The sequence below is a fragment of the Microcebus murinus genome, chromosome 21, assembly GCF_040939455.1.
Source record: "Microcebus murinus isolate Inina chromosome 21, M.murinus_Inina_mat1.0, whole genome shotgun sequence".
Taxonomy (NCBI): Eukaryota; Metazoa; Chordata; class Mammalia; order Primates; family Cheirogaleidae; genus Microcebus; species Microcebus murinus.
Window position 1 is genome coordinate 42,097,870 of NC_134124.1, and position 5,549 is coordinate 42,103,418.

At 63.7% G+C, this 5,549-nt stretch overlaps 1 pseudogene; it reads left to right on the forward strand.

The window, feature by feature from the left end:
* The first annotated feature begins 1,648 nt into the window (after positions 1 to 1,648).
* On the forward strand, positions 1,649 to 1,767 carry LOC142863343 (uncharacterized; annotated as a pseudogene).
* Positions 1,768 to 5,549: the final 3,782 nt, after the last annotated feature.

The window sequence follows — 5,549 nt, forward strand, 5'->3', positions numbered from 1 at the left end:
GGGGGGGGGCGGGGGGGGAGGAGGAGGAGGAGGAGGAGGAGGTGGGAAGGGCCGGGGCCTGCAGTCTGTTCCCGGGGTAGCACGGCAAGTGGCTTCTTCCACAGGCTGCTTGGCCTGGGCTCCCTGCACCTGGGCCTTTGGAGGACCGGCCCTGTGCTTGCCAGACACTTCCTGCAGGACCCCAGAGCTGGGAGGTGGCATCTCTCAGCCCTGGGTCGGGCAGAGCCCCAGCGGGCCATGCCCACAACCTCTCTCAGCACCGGTCCCCCAGAAGGCTCCTTTGGGACCAGGATTCTCTTGCGGTGACTCTTTAAGGTCTGGCCCCTGGATGGAGGGGCACCAGGAGGTAGAGGAGCAGGAAGGGGAAGGGGGTGGCCATGCGAGGGGACACTTTGAGGCCGAGTCCCAGCTTCAGCCTGATCCTCCTGGGAACCCCGCTCTGAGACAAGGAGCCGGGCTTCGCATTCCCACAGCAGCCCAGTCGTGGGCTGAGGACACCTGGGCGTTGGAACTCCCTGGCTTCTCCTTGGTTAACGTCTAGAGCTGCTTGTGAATCGCGCCCGCCACACACACCCGAGCGCAGGTGTCTTCCGCACAGACTGCGGGCCTCGCTCTTCTGACCGCCGCTAGCTCGCCACCCACCCACGGGTGAACCTGGTCAGGGTGCTTTCTCTAAGGGGCAGACTCTTTTCCGGGCGGGCTACCGGAGTCTCTGTTTGCTCGTTTCTTTCTTCCATTTCGGGAAAGTCTTCCTTGCTGGGTGTGGAAATCTCCTATGCCTTCCCTCGCCTATTCTGTCAGCTTTCAAATTCTCTTTCAGTTGCCACCCTCACAGATGGATTAGGAAACTCTTTCCGGTGCACTCATTAGTGAAATGACCTCCAGGAAGCTGGAATCCGAATATCTAATGGCCGATTTTTTAGCGAGGCCAACAGCCAGGGTGGTCGGGGGTCCAATGCAGCCCCGGCCAGGCCCAGGCCCCTTGGACTGGGCCACAGGAGGACACGGAGGAGGGTCGCCGGCCCCCACGAAGCGGTGCCGGGCAGTTCTCCACGGGCTTGGGCGTTTTCCAGAGGTAGGAGATGGAGGGGACTGATTTCTTCAGCGCCCCCCAACCACGCCACCCCACCCCACCCATGGGACACATCCCCAGAGAGAGACGCCCCATACACTGGCTGTGCCCCAGCCTGGCCCGGGGGAATAGGCGGGCAGCCCACCCACAGGGCTAGGGGGCGGGCGCAGCTGAAAGGGGTTGTGGGGGGAGGGCGGCCCCTGGCTGGGGTCAAAGTGCGAGCGTCCCGCGCGTGCGCAGTCAGCGGCAGGCAGCGACGCGCTGGGGGTGGGCAGCGGGTAGGTGAAGGAGGCCGGGCGAGGAGACGAGGGGGGCTGGGATGGGCTCCACTTGGCGAGTCCAGCCGTGGAGGCGCATCTTGTGTGGGTGGTGAGTGAGTGTGAGTGTGTGTGTGTGTGTGTGTATAGAGAGACAGCCCCCGCCCCGCCCCGCCCCGCCCCGCCCATCACCCCCGTCCCTGGGAGCCCGCGGGACCCGGCCGGGGAACTCAACCGGCCCGGCCCGGCGCGGGAGGCGGCGGCGGGGAAGCCCAGAGAGGCTCGGCTTCTTGAGCGGGGCAGGGCGCCCTCCGCCGCCGTCTAGGGCCACACCCCCCTGAACGCCCCCGATCTCGTCTGGTCTGGGAAGCTAAGCAGGGTCGGGCCCGGTTAGTACTTGGATGGGAGACCGCCTGGGAATACCGGGTGCCACAGGCTGCTGCTTTTTTTTTTTTTTTTTTTTTTTTTTTGGCCTCTTGTTCTGTCCCCTTTCTGGGAGCGCGGCGGCGGCCCGGGGTGGGGGTCACCCCCACCCTCAGCGCCCGCGCGGTGCCTGGCGCCCCAGCCCGCACCGTGGGGCCTCCTCTTGTCCCAAGCCCCGACACCGCGCTACGCGGCAGCATGCGTGGCATCTGGACTGTCAGGTCTCAGACCAAAGGTCTGCTCTGTGGGAACCGACACGCTGGAGGAAACCTTGAGAGTCTGAGAGGGGAGGGAGTTCCAGAAGAAGGCCAGGATGTCATTTTGAGGGAGTATGTGACCAGAACTCGACCGTTGCTTTTCTATGGGCTACACGCAGGAATCTTTGGTGGTGGCACCTGATGTTGGGGGATCCGGAGTCACACCCAGACCTGCTCCACAGGCCTCCTTTTACTTTTCTCTTCGGATTCATTATTTTTAAAAAGTGTCTCTTACCTCTAGGATTGCATTTTCTTTTCTCTCTCTCTTCAAGCAGATGATGGGAGTACAAGTATTCAGGTGACATGTCACGCCCGTGCCCCCCTCCCCCCTGCGTTCTTTTTTTTTTTTTTTTTTTTTGAGACAGAGTCTCGTTTTGCTGCCCAGGCTAGAGTGAGTGCCATGGCGTCAGCCTAGCTCACAGCAACCTCAATCTCCGGGCTCAAGCAATCCTGCTGCCTCAGCCTCCCGAGTAGTTGGGACTACAGGCATGCACCACCACGCCCGGCTGTGTTTTTCTATATATATTAGTTGGCCAATTAATTTCTTTCTATTTTTAGTAGAGACGGGGTCTCGCTCTTGCTCAGGCTGGTTTCGAACTCCTGACCTGGAGCAATCCGCCCGCCTCGGCCTCCCAGAGAGCTAGGATTACAGGCGTGAGCCACCGCGCCCGGCCCCCCCTGTGTTCTTATTCATATACCTCTCATGTTGTTCCAGCGTATTGTGGGGGTACCAATGTTAAGGTCGGGTGCCTTGCCCTCTCCAAGCCTCCCCCCTCGGGTCAGAGCTTCAAGTGCGCCCATCCCCCAGTCGGTGCGCACCCACCCCATGCCTAATGGATGTGTATGCCCCTCCCCTCCCCCCACCCGCCCGACACCCACCCGATGAAGGTGATTCCTCTCTGTCCACTTAGGCGTCCATCCGTTCGTACCAATTTGCTGGTGAGCGCGCTCACGTGGTGCTCGTGTGTCCATTCTTGGGATACCTGGCCTACTGGAACGGGTTCCAGCTCTGGCCAGGAGAACACGAGAGGCGCCCTCTCACCGCTGCTCCTCACAGCCGAATGGCACTCCGTGGTGTCCACGCGCCACATTTTATTGATGCACTCCTGGATGGATGGGCACTCGGGTCGCTTCCACGTCTTTGCGATTGTGAATTGTGCCCTAACTGTCACCCTAACCCTTACCCAGCCCGTCTCCTCTGCCCCTGCCTGACGCACTCCTCCCCGGCCAGGCCCGTCACTGTCCTGGGCCCCCGCCTGACCGGCTCCTCCCCGCCCGGCCTGTCACCGTCCTCTGCCCCTGCCTGACATGCTCCTTCCCGCCCGCCCGGCCTCTCACCGTCCTGGGCCCCTGCCTGACCGGCTCCTCCGTCGCCTGGGCCTTCCAAGGGCTTGGTGTGGACGCTGCTTCCAGGAAGCCCACCAGAAACCCGGCAGCAGGGTGGCCGCAGCAGTCTCCAGCAGCCGTCCCTAAGTCGCGTGAGTGCGGGGGACGTGCCCCCGCTGTGCCGCGGGGGCCCAGCCTGGTGTCTTCCCTGAGGCCCTGCGGCTGCCGGCTGGGCTGCCGCTCCCCGCAAGGGGAGAGCCGCGGAGGTGGGGACCGCCTCCTGATGGGGACGTACACGCAGCTCTCCACGCAGCTCTCCACGTCGGATTCCGGGGCTCTCTGTCCTGCCCGAAGGCCCAGCTGGCCTGCGGGTCCTTAGAGTGGCAAAAACATCCGAAAACTGAGATTGAGGGTCCGGTGGGTGTCTGCACTTTTGTGCTGGGCACCCCAGGGAGGCCCGGGGGCTGGCTGGACAACGTGGTCTGCTGGGCGGGGGGGTTGGAGGAGCAACTGATGCCCTTTGCACTTTGGGTAGCAAGAGTCTGAGGTGTCTCTGAGCCCTGTGCCCTGTGGGGGGGGGCGGGGGGGGAGGAGGAGGAGGAGGAGGAGGAGGTGGGAAGGGCCGGGGCCTGCAGTCCTGTTCCCGGGGTAGCACGGCAAGTGGCTTCTTCCACAGGCTGCTTGGCCTGGGCTCCCTGCACCTGGGCCTTTGGAGGACCGGCCCTGTGCTTGCCAACACTTCCTGCAGGGACCCAGAGCTGGGAGGTGGCATCTCTCAGCCCTGGGTCGGGCAGAGCCCCAGCGGGCCATGCCCACAACCTCTCTCAGCACCGGTCCCCCAGAAGGCTCCTTTGGGACCAGGATTCTCTTGCGGTGACTCTTTAAGGTCTGGCCCCTGGATGGAGGGGCACCAGGAGTAGAGGAGCAGGAAGGGGAAGGGGGTGGCCATGCGAGGGGACACTTTGAGGCCGAGTCCCAGCTTCAGCCTGATCCTCCTGGGAACCCCGCTCTGAGACAAGGAGCCGGGCTTCGCATTCCCACAGCAGCCAGTCGTGGGCTGAGGACACCTGGGGCGTTGGGAACTCCCTGGCTTCTCCTTGGTTTAACGTCTAGAGCTGCTTGTGAATCGCGCCGCCACACACACCCGAGCGCAGGTGTCTTCCGCACAGACTGCGGGCCTCGCTCTTCTGAACGCCGCTAGCTCGCCACCCACCCACGGGTGAACCTGGTCAGGGTGCTTTCTCTAAGGGGCAGACTCTTTTCCGGGCGGGCTACCGGTGTCTCTGTTTGCTCGTTTCTTTCTTCCATTTCGGGAAAGTCTTCCTTGCTGGGTGTGGAAATCTCCTATGCCTTCCCTCGCCTATTCTGTCAGCTTTCAAATTCTCTTTCAGTTGCCACCCTCACAGATGGATTAGGAAACTCTTTCCGGTGCACTCATTAGTGAAATGACCTCCAGGAAGCTGGAATCCAATATCTAATGGCCGATTTTTAGCGAGTCCACACGCCAGGGTGGTCGGGGTCCAATGCAGCCCTGGCCAGGCCCAGGCCCCTTGGACTGGGCCACAGGAGGACACGGAGGAGGGTCCCGGCCCCCACGAAGCGGTGCCGGCAGTTCTCCACGGGCTTGGGCGTTTTCCAGAGGTAGGAGATGGAGGGGACTGATTTCTTCAGCGCCCCCCAAACCACGCCACCCCACCCCACCCATGGGACACATCCCCAGAGAGAGACGCCCCATACACTGGCTGTGCCCCAGCCCTGGCCCGGGGGAATAGGCGGCAGCCCACCCACAGGGCTAGGGGGCGGGCGCAGCTGAAAGGGGTTGTGGGGGAGGGCGGCCCCTGGCTGGGGTCAAAGGGCGAGCGTCCCGCGCGTGCGCAGTCAGCGGCAGGCAGCGACGCGCTGGGGGTGGGCAGCGGGTAGGTGAAGGAGGCCGGGCGAGGAGACGAGGGGGGCTGGGAGGGCTCCACCTTGGCGAGTCCAGCCGTGGAGGCGCATCTTGTGTGGGTGTGAGTGAGTGTGAGTGTGTGTGTGTGTGTGTGTATAGAGAGACAGCCCCCGCCCCGCCCCGCCCCGCCCCGCCCATCACCCCCGTCCCTGGGAGCCCGCGGGACCCGGCCGGGGAACTCAACCGGCCCGGCCCGGCGCGGGAGGCGGCGGCGGGGAAGCCCAGAGAGGCTCGGCTTCTTGAGCGGGGCAGGGGCGCCCTCCGCCGCC